At 39.9% G+C, this 14,700-nt stretch overlaps 1 protein-coding gene across 1 annotated transcript in view; it reads left to right on the forward strand.

The window, feature by feature from the left end:
* ARFGEF3 (ARFGEF family member 3) overlaps nucleotides 1-14,700 on the forward strand; it is a 190,815-nt gene that overhangs the window by 29,999 nt on the left and 146,116 nt on the right. The window lies entirely within an intron of this gene.

Here is a 14,700-nt window from a genome sequence, read left to right on the forward strand (position 1 = left end):
CCACTTACTTCCTCAAAACTGTTCTTTCAGGCAGGCTTCTCTACTTCATTTGCATGCTGTCTGTAGGTTCTTTTTCCTTTTTTCCGTTCCTGAGTGCAGACACCTAAATGCACTTTCAGCGCGAGTCCTTCTATTAGAGTGGAGCCCTTCCTCCAGGCTCTCCTGCCTCTGGTTAATAATAATGACAACAATGAAGTTATCATAAGGCAACCGTGATAATCAGAAAGAGCACCATAATCACAAGCATGTGTTGAGCGTGTACAATGTGCTAGATACTGTCAGTGCTACCCTGAGACCTAGGTGAGGCGGGACCCTGCCTTGGACCTATGTTGTACAGGCTTTATTTTCAGTCTCCTCAGGACAATGGAATTGTTCCCACCCAAAGCCTGCCCTTTTCTGTTACTGAAGACTTCAGAATTTCCCTGCTCCATCTGTGTTGAGCTTCCTTACAGAAATCAGCTGTCAGGGCCAGGCAAGGTGGTTCACGTCTGTAATTCTAGCACTTTGGGAGGCCAAGGCAGGTGGATCACCTGAAGTCAGGAGTTCAAGACCAGCCTGGCTAACATGACAAAACCTCGTCTCTACTAAAAATACAAAAATTTGCCAAGTGTGGTGGCAGGCGCCTGTAATCCCAGCTACTTGGGAGGCTGAGGCAGGAGAATAGCTTGAACCCGGGAGGTGGAGGTTGCAGTGAGCCCAGATCACACCATTGCACTCCAGCCTGGGCAACAAAGCAAAAACTCCGTCTCAAAAAAAAAAAAAAAAAAAAAAAAAACCAGACAAACAAAAACTCAGCTATGAGGTCTGTTCCCTGGCTCTATCTTTCAGGAGGCAAATGGTGCTACAAGTTTGTGCATCCCTAGGCCTAAGGGCTGGCCATGAAGCAGTTACCTGCAGTGATTGTGGGTTGGGATTGGTCTGCAGGTTGAGGTGTCTGTGTTGCTGTCTGAGACCGCTTGCGGGACAAGACAGAGCTGGGGCCCTCCAGAGCACTATAAATGTTAGGCTAGCCCTGGGCAGTCAGGACTTTGACTAACATAGCTTCTTATCAGATCATTCTAACACTGCTTGAGGTAGGTAATATTAGTTACATGTTTTTAGATTAAGAAAGTAAGGGTTGAAGAGGTGAAATGCTTAGCACACAGGTTGCCATTGTCAGGGCCTGAATTTGACCAAGAGTACTTTGACTCCAAACTTTTTTTTTTTTTAATGATAGTCTGTTTTCTATTCATTTTCTACATTGTAACCAGAGTTCCATTTGGTAGAAAATGTCTGAGATTACATTATTCCTTTGATTAAAAATCTTTCATTAGCTTCTCATTTTCAACTGGCTGAAGGTCAGTTTCTCCGAATGGTATTCAAGACCCTTCAAAGCTGACTCAAAGCTCCCTTGTGAAATCATTTCACACCAGTCTTCTCACCGTGACCTCCTCATCAGGTCACAGTGGGACTTTGGCTGCTCCACGAACCCACTCTCTATCTTTGCATTTACAATCTCAGCTGGGAATGTCCTTTTCCTCTTCTTCACTGGGCTGACCAAGTTCCATTCTGTCTCCTGCAGTTCAAGGCCTAATGAGTATCACCTTTTTATGAAGACACTTGCATTTTTCTAGACAAAATCTCTCCCACTCTCATTATACTTCTATAGTTGGTTGTGTATACCTTCATACAAGTGTTTATTGCCTTGTACCTATGTTTCCATATTATCACATGTCTGTTGCCTCCTCTAGACTATGGGTTCCATGTAGGCAAGAACCACGTGTCTCATTCATCGTTATGTGTCTAACATTTCTCACAGTGCCTAGACATGTAGTAGGCTAAATAAATATTTATTAAATAAATGCTCTATTTGTTACTAAAACTCTTATGTACTTCTCACAAATGGATTATTAGTCATTTAGAAATGCCAATTTTAGTTCTGACTGTTGTGTTAACTGGTAATGGACTGGTTTCATAAGGCATTTTGACACCATACCTGGAAATTTTTATTTCCTGGAAAACTGTTACTTTAGTTGACCATTTTGCAGTCATGGCACTTAATTTATAAGAGATTATAATACATCTATTTATGCATTATTTGTGAGCTTTAATAGGCCAGTAGGTCTCAAAGACAATATGAAGTCAGTCTTTTTTTCTCAAAATTATTAGTTTTGTTTTGCTTTTAAGTTACCTGTCTTTTGTTGCATAGACGTTTCTGAAAGATATTTGTGCCATAGAGTTGTCATTTTTTTAAGAGGTAGCTCTACAAAGGTTATCAGCATATTGAAAAAACGATGGGGCTGGGTGTGGTGGCTCACACCTGTAATCCCAGCATTTTGGGAAGTGGGTGGATCACCTAAGGTCAGGAATTCAAGACCAGCCTGGACAACATGATGAAACCCTGTCTCTACTAAAAGTACAAAAATTAGCCAGGCATGGTGGTGGGCGCCTGTAATCCCAGCTACTCAGGAGGCTGAGGCAAGAGAATCTCTTGAACTCGGGAGGCAGAGGTTGCAGTGAGCCAAGATCACGCCACTGCACTCCAGCTTGGGTGACAGAGCAAGACTCTGCCAAGGAAAAAAAAAAAAAAAAAAAAGACGACGATGGTGTTTTCCCACTACTTCTCTCTTGTTCCATAAAATTCAAGTGTTTGTGTTAGGAACCTGCTGCTGCTGTTGTTTGCATTTGCCACTCCTTGGCGGAAGGGTGCTTCTCCTGCTGGAGATTCCGGGCAGAGCGCTAACTCCAAATTGCCAGCTGGAGCATTTTCATCATGAAAAAAATCATTAAGTAACAAAGTGCATGTGTTCTGTGATCCAGGGCAGGGCAGAGCAATTTCCATAGGCATGTTTCATGCTGTCAGTATATCCACACTCTAAGGCTGAAAGCTTGATTGTAGGAAAACATGTCACAGAAAGGAAGAAGCAAGGTTAAGTAGACTGATTTTAAATGACATATTTGGCTAAGGTAACTGTATTTTAGGATCACTTCAGTCAAGAAGGCTTTAGGGAGAGGAAACAATTCAGGAAATGTTTGAAAGATGGTATGGACATTTCTTTAGGGGGAAGAAAAAGAGAAGCTATTCTAGGAATATGGCTCAGTTATTGATAAATTGGAAAGGGTGGTGACTGGATAGAGGAGATGAAGTTAGCACAGAGGAATTCAGGAAGGATGACTTTGAGGCCATTAAGGGAAACAGGCATTCAGTGTTCAGGCCATAAAGCTTTGAAGGAAAGGGAGAGCATGTGTATGTACTTGTAGGCTCAGGCTAACTTCACCTTTTCCCTAATTCTTTTTTTTTTTTTTTAAGATGGAGTCTCGCTCTGTCTCCCAGGCTGCAGTGCAGTGGCGCGATCTCAGCTCACTGCAACCTCTGCCTTCCAGGTTCAAGCAATGCTCCTGCTTCAGCCTCCTGAGTAGCTGGGACTACAGGTGTATGCCACCACACCCAGCTAATTTTTGTATTTTTAGTAGAGACGGGGGGCTCTCACCATGTTGACCAGGCTGGTCTTGAACTCCTGACCTCAGATGATCTGCCCTCCTCGACCTCCCAAAGTGCTGGGATTGCAGGTGTGAGCCACCGCACCTGGCCACCTTTTCCCTAATTCTAAAGGTAACATGTTTTATTCTTGAAGATCTTTAAAATGTAGAAACATGTAAATAATAAAACCAAAATCATCCACATTCCCAAAAGGCAAAGTGTTGGGGGGCAAGTTCTTTGCAATCTCTCCCTCCCTCCTCGCCTGCGCTGTATGTGTGTGCAAGTTTTTATTCAAGAGGACAACCATGTATGGTATATAATCTGCATGATAGTCTCATATTTTTGCATAACATTTTCAAAGTATTTTCCTGTGTCAAAAAAATCTTTAGAATACTTTTAGTGATTATGTATTATTCCATTCTATAGGTGTACCATGATTTCTTTAACCTCAGTTACATTATACATAAAGATACAGTAAACATCTTTACATAGAAAACTTTGCTACATCTATGGTTATTTTCTTAGAAAAGGCTCCTAGCAGAAGAAACCCTAGTGAAAGGCATACCAATATTTTAATTTCTTTATATATATTGACAAAGTGCTTCTTATGAAAACCTTAAAGAGCAGACATTTTCCACAGTGCCATAAGAAGTGGCCCTGTGAGGAATTAAGTGTGTCTATGGGGGTGAGGAGCAGCTTATCGCATTTCACAGCGGGAAGTTGTAAAATTGACATGTAGGAGATAATGTGAGGAAATATTAAAATGGATTGACAATGGACAGAAAGAAAGGAGTGTCTTGGTAAAAAAAAATCTTCACTGGCTTACTGTATGTAAAATGCTTAACCTCGTTCTTGGAATGTAGTTTGAGATTGACAAATGGTAACCATTAAGGTCTCATGTGCCAAGGCATGAGCTCAGGGGCCAGTGCCTGCCCTACCTCTTGTCCAGGAGTGATTTTTTTCTCTTCCCCTCCATCCCTCATAGTAAATGCCAATAATACAGTCATGCATGGCTTAATCCCCATGGATAGGTCCCAAGAAATGTGTCATTAGGCAAGTTCATTATTATACAAACCCCATAGAGTGTTCGTACAGAAACCTAGATGTACAGTCTACCATACACCTGGGCTATAGGCCTGTTGCTCCCAGGCAGGCTGTGCAGCATGTCACTGCGTGAATACTGTAGGCAGTTGTAACACACTGGAAAGTGTTTGTGTAACTAAACATAGAAAAGGTGCAGTAAAAATGAGATAGGGAAGATAAAAAATGGTGCACCTGTGTAGGGCACTTACCATGATTGGAGTTTGCAGGACTGGACGTTGCTCTGAGTGAGTCAGTGAGAGAGAGCGTGGTGAGTAAATTGGAATGCCGAGGACATTATTGTACACTGCTGTAGCCTTTATAAACACTGTACACTTAGGCTACGCTAAATTTATTTTTTAAATGTTCTTTCTTCAATAATAAGTTAACTTTGGCTTACTGTGACTTTTTTATCTTATAAACTTTTTAATTTTTTAACTTTTTGATTCTTTGAAGTAACACTTTGCTTAAGACACAGATTGTCAGTTGTATAAAAATACTTTATATCCTTATTCTATAAGCTTTATTTTACTTTTATTTTTATTTTTTTGAGATGGAGTTTTCCTCTTGTTGCCCAGGCTGGAGTGCAGTGGTGTGATCTCGGCTCACCGCAACCTCTGCCTCCCGGGTTCAAATGATTCTCCTGCCTCAGCCTCCCAAGTAACTGGGATTACTGGCATGCACCACCATGCCTGGCTAATTTTGTATTTTTAGTAGAGATAGGGTTTCTCCATGTTGGTCAGGCTGGTCTCGAACTCCTGACCTCAGGTGATGCACTTGCCTCAGCTTCCCAAAGTGCTGGGATTACAGGCATGAGCCACCACGCCCAGCCTTTAAGCTTTAATTTATTTTTAAATTTTTAAACTTTTTGTGAAGAACTAAGACACAAACCCACATTAGCCTAGACCTACACAGGGTCAGGATCATCAATGTCACTGTCTTCCACCTCCACATCTTGTCCCACTGGAAGGTCTTCAGGGTCAGGAGCTGTCATCTCCTATGATACCAATGCCTTCTTCTGGAATACCTCCGGAAGGACCTGCCTGAGACCATTTTACGGTTAACTTTTTTATTTGTAAGTGGAAGGAGTATGCTCTAAAATAATGATAAAAATATAGAAAATATATAAACGAGTAACATGGTTGTTTATTATTATCAAGTGTGATGTACTGTACCTAATTGTATGTGCTATGCTTTTGTACAACTGGTGGCACAGTTGATTTGTTTACACTGGCATCATCACAAACATGTGAGTATAGTGTTGCATGATGTTAGGACAGCTATGATAGGAAACTTCCCAGGTGATTATGGGACCACCGTGGTCTGTCATTGATGGAAACACCATCGTGTGGCACATGACTGTATTTGTCCCTCCTTATTGAGTGGTTGTGAGAGTTATTGGGATCAAGTGCCTGAGCTCTTAGCACGGTGACTGGCATGCTGGAAGTTTTAATAATGGCACTTCCATGACTCAACGGCCACTCTCCTTACATCAGTCAAGCTTAAAGAGTATTTTCTTTAGATTATGCAAGTATACTCTAGAGTTATTATATTAAATTGGTACAAATGGAAAGTATAAAAAAAGAAAAAATTCTCCCATGCCACTTTCTGGAAATACCCACTGCCAACATTCAGCTGAGCTCTTTCTGAAATAATGCTCTATTTGATTTGCATTGCTATATATTAATGTTTGTTTTTTATTCTGCTTGTTTGGATTTTTCTCATATACATGTGTGCTTTTTATAAGAAAATCATGGACAATAAAAGTTGATATCTTGAGGTAAAGTATAGGCATAACCATTTTATGTTATTTAGAATTATTTCTACTAGATTGAATCATATGAAATTGCCAATATTCAACTTCTTCTGACCCATATAAATGCCAGTTTCATATGCTCAACTTAATAATTGCGATAGGCTTGCTAAAAATCTTGAAAGCCTGCAGGAGAAAAGGGATTTTATGTTCACAGCTATATCCCTAGGGCCTGAAACAGTGCCTGATGGGTGAATCCAAACTTTGTTTTGAAATAGAAAAGGATTGCTACTGATAAAAATAATTTCATTAAAATAGAAATGAAATGGAAATATATTTGAACTGCACTGTAGAGAAAATCAATTAAGGAACCAATTTAGTTCCAGTTGGGCCAATGGAATTGGCCCTGGCAAAAGCTTAATCAATGAAAATCAATCAATGTTGGTGTAAACTGTTTAAATGTAAAGGACGCATATTCATTAACATGAATAATAACAACCAGAATGTCACAACAGTGAGGGTAGAAGCCTTTCGTATGCAAATTAGGAAATGGCATGACTACCAGGAAAGGTGCTGGCTGTGTGGCTTGAACTCAGCAGCTAGTTCCAAAGCCAAATTTTTTCCACATATCCAGACTGCCTACATCTTCTCCTAATTACATACTGTCAACATAATGCATTGCTTCATGAATTACCACTCGAAATAAGAGAGTTCACGTTATTTCTTTGATGCCTGTCCCCATTCTTAACATAGTGGACCTTTGAATTACCACTTTAAAGCAGTGTGCCTTACACATAGTTGGTGGGAGCTGGCTATCTGCATAGACGTTATGGCGTAGGTTTGAGGACATAGATTTTCAAAACAAATGGTCTAGCCTAGGCACGACAGCCCATGCCTGTAATCCCAGCACTTTGGAAGGCTGAGGTGGGAGGATCATTTGAGGCCAGGAGTTTGAGACCAGCCTGGGCAACATAGTGAAACCCTGTGTCTATTTAATATTTTTAAAAAAGGAAAGAGATGGTCTAAGTCTGAATCTCGCTCTGTCATTTGCAAACATATGACCTTGGACAAGTAACCTAATCTCTCTTAGTTTCAGTTTGGTTGACAATTAGATATCTACCTTCAAAAGTTATAATTAAATAGTAAATAGGAACATGTGTAGCATGTTACTTTGTAAGCCACATCTAAGCCATTTCAACCAGAGCTATGATTATGATGTGAAGAAATTCAGACAGTTATTTGATAAATGGCTTAGATCACAGAATCCTAGAATTTTAGAGTATAAGCAGACCTCAGAAATGTAAGATATCTTCATGCCTCTTCTCACCCAGAGCATCAAAGAGGAATCAGCCTAATATTCAGGAATGTATTTGGGGTTACTTAAAGTTCACGTTTTCCCTTTATTGATTCTACCCATCCATGAGCATGGGATGTGTTTCCATTTGTTTGTGTCATCTATGATTTCTTTCAGCAGTGTTTTGTAGTTTTCTTTGTAGAGATCTTTCAACTCCTTTGTTGGGTATATTCCTAAGTGTTTCATTTTTTGCAGCTATTTTAAAAAGGATTGAGTTCTTGATTTGATTCTCTACTTGGTCGCTGTTGGTATATAGAAGAGCTACTGATTTGTGTACATTAATCTTGTATTCGGAAACTTTGCTGAATTCTTTTATTAGTTCTAGGAGTTTTCTGGAGGAGTCCTTAGGGTTTTCAAGGTAAACGATCATACCGTCAGCAAATAAGGACAGTTTGACTTCCTCTTTACTGATTTGGATGCCCTTTATTTCTTTCTCTTGTCTGATAGCTCTAGCTAGGATTTTCAGTACTATGTTGAAGAGGAGTGGTGAGAGTGGGCATCCTTGTCTTGTTCCTGTTCTCAGAGGGAATGCTTTCAACTTTTCCCCATTCAGTATTATGTTGGCTGTGGGTTTGTCATAGATGGCTTTTATTATATTAAGGTATGTCCCCTGTATGCCAATTTTGCTGAGGGTTTTAATCATAAAGGGATGCTGGATTTTGTCGAATGCTTTTTTCTGCTCTATTGAGATGATCGTGTGATTTTTGTTTTTAATTCTGTTTATGTGGTGTATCACATTTATTGATTTGCATATGTTAAATGATCCCTGCATCCCTGGTATGAAACCCACTTGATCATGACCATACTACCAAAAACAATCTATAAATTCAACACAATCCCCAAAGAAACACCACCATCATTCTTCACAGAGTTACAAGAAACAATTCTAAAGTTCATATGGAACCAAAAAAGAGCCTGCATAGCCAAAGCAAGACTAAGCAAAAAGAACAAATCTGGAGGCATCACACTACCTGATTTCAAACTATACTATACGGCCATAGTCACCAAAACAGTGTGGTATTGCTATAAAAATAGGCACATAGACCAATGGAACAGAATAGAGAACCCAGAAATAAACCCAAGTACTTACAGCCAACTGATCTTCAACAAAGCAAACAAAAACATAGTGGGGAAAGGACACCCTTTTCAACAAATGATGCTGGGATAATTGGCTAGCCACATATAGGAGAATGAAACTGGATCCTCATCTCTCACCTTATACAAAAATCAGCTCAAGATGGATTAAGGACTTAAATGTAAGACCTGAAACTGTAAAAATTCTAGAATATAACATTGGAAAACCCCTTCTAGACATTGGCTTAGGCAAGGATTTCATGACCAAAAACCTAAAAGCAAATGCAATAAAAACAAAGATAAATAGCTGAGACCTAATTAAACTAAAGTGCTTTTGCATGGCAAAAGGAACTGTCAGCAGAGTAAACAGACAACCCACAGAGTGGGAGAAAATCTTCACAATCTATACATCTGACAAAGGACTAATATCCAGAATCTACAGTGAACTCAAATCAGTAAGAAAAAAGCAATCCCATGAAAAAGTGGGCTAAGGACTTGAGTAGACAGTTCTCAAAAGAAGCTATACAAATGGCCGACAAATGTACGAAAAAAATGCTCACCATCACTAATGATCAAGGAAATGCAAATCAAAACCACATTGCAACACCACCTTACTCCTGCAAGAATGGCCATAATCAAAAAATAAAAAAAAACAGTAGATGTTTTTTGTGGATGTGGTGATCAGGGAACACTTCTACGCTGCTGATGGGAATGTAAACTCATACAGCCACTATGGAAAACAGTGTGGAGATTCCTTGAGGAACTAAAAGTAGAACTATCATTTGATCATGCAATCCCACTACTGAGTATCTACTCAGAGGAAAAGAAGTCATTATTTGAAAAAGATATTTGCACACACGTTTATAGCAGCACAATTCACAATTGCAAAATGGTGGAACCAACCCAAATGCCCACTCATCAGTGAGTGGATAAAGAAAATGTGGTCATACAATGGAATACTACTCAACCATAAAAGGAATGAATTAACAGCATTTGCAATGACCTGGATGAGACTGGAGACTATTCACGCTTGTGGTTGTATTGAAAGAGAATTATTGGTAAATCCTAACTCTTCCTTTGTTCACCTATTTTAATTTCCCTTTGTCCATTGTTACCTGTCAGCCTAATAAAGCTGGTCTGTTAACCATGACAATGCAGTTAAGGAAATAGGTTCAGTCTCTTCTTCATGACCAGATGCAGCATCACAGTGTGGATGATGCCTTCCTCATGCATATGCAGCACTGCTAATTATTCTTCTTTAAGAAATAATGGCATGTCAGGACATGAAACTTGGGGCCACTGCCTTTATTTAATTAGGCAAGAATAAATTTGCACGTGCCTCTGCATTAAAAATAATCACTTAATGTAATCGAATGTTGGTTTTTGCCATGCCCTTTTCCCAATGAGGCAGCATCTAGAAAGATCAAAAGATGATTTATTCCAGTACAGTGTGTGCAAAGGGGATTGAGTGTGTGCCATGTTGCATTTTCATTATAAATTTCATCCTGAGACCCAATTAACAGGCCTGTTTTCTCTTTCATTAAAATCACTTGTAGAAGAAAATGAAGGTAGGAGGGTTTTTATGATATCACAGAGCAAGCAGCAAAATTAGTTATGCCCCATGAATTTCCTTCTTTTGCACATGGGTTCATTTCCAATTGAAGTCAGGATCTGAGGCTTGTGGTACTACTCTAGGGGCTGCTGGGTCTGAGGGGATGAGAGGCCTTGGATACAGATTATTATGGCCCTGTTACCAACCGTGTTACTACTACAGTAAATTGTTCTCATTCATGTTGATTTTTGTTAGCTGTTTAAAAGCATTAGACTGGTGGGTACACTTTTGTTCTTACTAGTATTTACTAGCAAAAAACCCTGTTTTTAAGCATTTCATTTTAAGTAAATATCTATTTTGTTGTTGAAGATAGGGTCAGAAGCAACTACTTTGCAATAAATAGCACTATTAACATTGTAGACATTTTCTTAAAATATTGGTCCTCAATTTCAACAATAGAATTTTATTTACTATAAAATGTTTATAGTAACCTACACATACACCTACACACACACACACACACACATACACACAAACACAGCTACCCAGGGCTCAGTGTAGCATCTCTTCAAAGGCCATCCTAGCAGAACCCCAGCCAGGTTATACTACCCTCTTCTCTGATACAGACCTTGAATGTTGAGCAGAGTTCTTTACCATAAAGGACAGAGACTCCTAACTTGGGATCCATGTAGAATTGAGGTTTGGGGACCTGAGGATTATGGAATGATAGGCACCCTCCTCTAGGAAGAGGGTCCTTTGCCAGATTTTGTGTGAGAGTGTGTGTGTGTGTGTGTGTGTGTGTGTTTAAGAACTAAAACAGGTTAAGAAGCACATCTATTCTAGTTTTGCTCTGATCTTATGAGACCAAAGAGGTTGAAAGGAACTTGGTCTTGGGAGTCAGATGAATTTGGGTTTGAGTTGTCTGCAACACATTTTAACTGTGTGGCCTTGGGCAGGCTACAAAACCTTTCCAAACCTCAGTTTTCTCAAATTTAGAATAAGGGTAAGAAGGTTGTAGTGACAGTTAAGATGAGATAAATAGTAAGTGCTAATTTTCTTTTTTCTTTCTTTGTCCCATGAATACTAATGAAAGCAGGTACCTGTTGTGACCCGTTCCTTGCTGGCCCTTCCCTAGCTCTCAGCATGCTGCCTGGCACACAGGAGGCACTCAAATGTTTGAATGGATGATGATTGGATAAATGGTTGAATGATGGAGTGCTTTGGTTTAATATCCAGATGAAATTTTTGTCTATGGTGATATTTCCCCAATGCATTTCTTTTCTTTTCTTTTAGATGGAGTCTCATTCTGCTGCCAGGCTGGAGTACAGTGGCGTGATCTTGGCTCACTGCAACTGCTGCCTCCCACATTCAAGTGATTCTCCTGCCTCAGCCTCCTGTGTAGCTGGGACTACAGGCACACGCCACCACGCCCGGCTGATTTTTTTGTATTTTTAGTAGAGACGGGGTTTCACCATGTTGGCCAGGATGGTCTCTATCGCTTGACCTCGTGATCCGCCCACCTTGGACTCCCAAAGTGCTGGGATTACAGGCATGAGCCACGGTGTCCAGGCAATGCATTCATTTTCTAAGGGAGATCTTGATGCTATGCTTGCCTCTGCTATGACCTTCCCAGGACAGTTAGCCCCTGTCCTGTGCAAAATCTTTCTGGGTACATAAAAAGATTTGAGGCCAGGCGTGGTGGCTCACGCCTGTAATCCCAGCACTTTGGGAGGCCAAGGTGGGTGGATCACCTGAGGTCAGGAGTTCAAGACCAGCCTGGCCAACATGGTGAAACCCCATCTCTACTAAAAATACAAAAAATTAGTTGGGCGTGGTGGTGGGCACCTGTAATCCCAGCTACTTGGGAGGCTGAAGCAGGAGAATCGCTTGAACCCAGGAGGCAGAGATTGCAGCAAGCTGAGGTCACGCCATTGCACTGCAACCTGGGCAATAGGAACAAAACTCCGTCTCAAAAAAAAAAAAAGAAAAATTGTTTTTGATCTGCATGCGGAAGATCATGATCTGTGTTGGGCACTTTGTCTATATCAGTGCTGAACAGACTACAGCCTGTAAGCCAACTCTGGCTTTTTGCCTGTTTTTGTAAATAAAGTTTTATTGGAACATAGTCATACTCATTGATTTACTAATTGTCTGTGATTGCTTTTGTGCTTTAGCAGAGTTGAATAGTTACGACAGAGACCATTTGGAGTGCATGGTCTAAAATATTTATTATGGGGCTCTTTACCAAAAAAGTTTGACAACCTCTGATACATATGTTATACTACATATTATCTATATATTTTACTCCAACTCTGCAGGATTGGTCTTAAAATGCCCTTTTTATGGATAAGGGAGTTAAGACCCACAGATTTTAGTATTTCGATTGAGACTACAAAACTTATCAGTGCTTAGCATTTGAATTCACGTGTATGTGATTCCACAGCCCATGTTCTTTCTACTAACCACTCATATTTTTCAACTCAGCCAAAACCTAGTTGAACCACCTTCATCTACCAGTCCTGCTTGGTGACCATGGCTTGCATGGTGGTGATGGCCCCTGGTAGTGGTGCAACCTGGAAATCCTAGCATTTGTCAGCAACCTGGCTCAGGTCAACAGTATCAGTCATGGGATGAGAGAGTGGAATAAGGATTTCAAGGGCTAGTACTGCAGATGGCAGAGTAATATAGATAGGTGAACATATTGCTGCTTTCCAAGAGTCAACAGGTTGAGGATTTCCAAAAGGGTCCTTGTTGCTGCTGGACATGGCATCCAATCTTGTTGGGTGCCCTTGGTGAGTAATGTGTAAATACTTGTACATTTTCAGCCCATAGCTACAGGATATATTTCCTCTTCCCTGGACTATTAGGCTGTAAGACTTTTGGACCCCCATGCTTGTTCCCTGCTATTATGCTCTTTCATTGGCCAATCTGACTCCAAATTCAAGTGGAAAGTTCTTTCACAGTGGATTAATCCTGGTGGAAATTTGATTGTTTCAAGGGTTTACAGATGAAGTTCTGTGCTGCTTCTGTTAGCATACCATTTGCCCTTGGTTGCTACTTCTCACTCTATCTTCATGCTTCCGTTTAATTTTTCTAAGCTCTTAAACTGGTTAACATTGAATAAAAGAAACAAAATTGGAAAAAAAAAATCAGCTATTCCTGCACTAATTGACTGCACCACAGTGTTTGTCTTGTAATTGTGACAAGCTGACAATAAAATAACAGTGACAAAGTTATAGCCACCCAACTGGATGTAACACAGTTGGGTAATTTATCCATCTGTCAAAGGATGAATCTAATGAAAAATGGCTGTAGTGTTAATTGTCATATAAAAATGGATATTGTAACATTGGGTTGTTGAGGGGCAAGGTGAGGATTAGGAAGGCAAACATTTTTCCTGATTGTTTTTGTAGTCTGTGTGGCTGGCATTATATTAGAGGAGTGTGTGACTCTCACTTCATCGGTTGTGAAGCTGCTGATGGAAGGATTCCATGGAAAAGCAGCAGAGCTGCAGAGTGGACAGGGAGAAATCAGAGCTATAATGAACTTTGTATTTCATTGTGTTCTACAACAGGAACCCTTATTCCTCCAACAATGAAATCCTATAGTCTAATGTGGTAGCTTTCACACTCTAAAAATCAATGTATCTTTCAGTTTATGCTGAAAATATAAAACAGATAAGAGTGGGGCTGCTCTGGTTTAAGTAGGGGTAGAGAAACCTGGTAAAATGAAGTCACATTTCACTTTTGTGCTAGTGTAACTCCATAGGGAAATAATGGGTTGATTAAAATTCTTGGTGTGTTGTTTAATTATTTAAAGTAGATGCTTCTAACAGATATTTTTGTCTTTTGGTTTATTCCTAAAATATTTTAATCTCCTTTTTTTTCTAAGCTTTAAAATATCCAATTAGCTCTCCTTTTTTTTTTTTTTTTTTTTTGTCTCTCCCCTGACTCTAGATAATGTTGCATCTAGGCACCTCTTATCGGCCAGTGCTATTGATGGTTAATTTGTATTTCTGTCTTGGAAACATGTTCATTAAGAACCTGTCACAAGACTCAGATCTACTACTTGATGGAGATTATAGAGCAAATGTTAAATTTATAAATTATTGTTGAATCCTTTGAGTTGGGGAGGAATTGACAAACTAATAGAATTTTGGTATATATTGATGAGACAGAGTGCTGATGGTGATGCATATAATCTCCAGGTAAGGAAGAGGTAGAAGCAAGGCATAGAATCTACTTAATGATGCCTCCTAGAGGTGTTCACCCCCAGGTGTGCTGGGTGTGAGCAGTGAGTGGTGCTAATTTGGGAAAGAACAAAGCATGTTCACAGACTGGCTGGGATCCCATTGTGTACTAATGAGTGTACCAGGTAATAATTAGTAAAAGTCCTTGTGTTTGCTCTTCCTGTAGCCATACCAAGAA

This window comes from Theropithecus gelada, chromosome 4, assembly GCF_003255815.1.
Source record: "Theropithecus gelada isolate Dixy chromosome 4, Tgel_1.0, whole genome shotgun sequence".
NCBI lineage: Eukaryota > Metazoa > Chordata > Mammalia > Primates > Cercopithecidae > Theropithecus > Theropithecus gelada.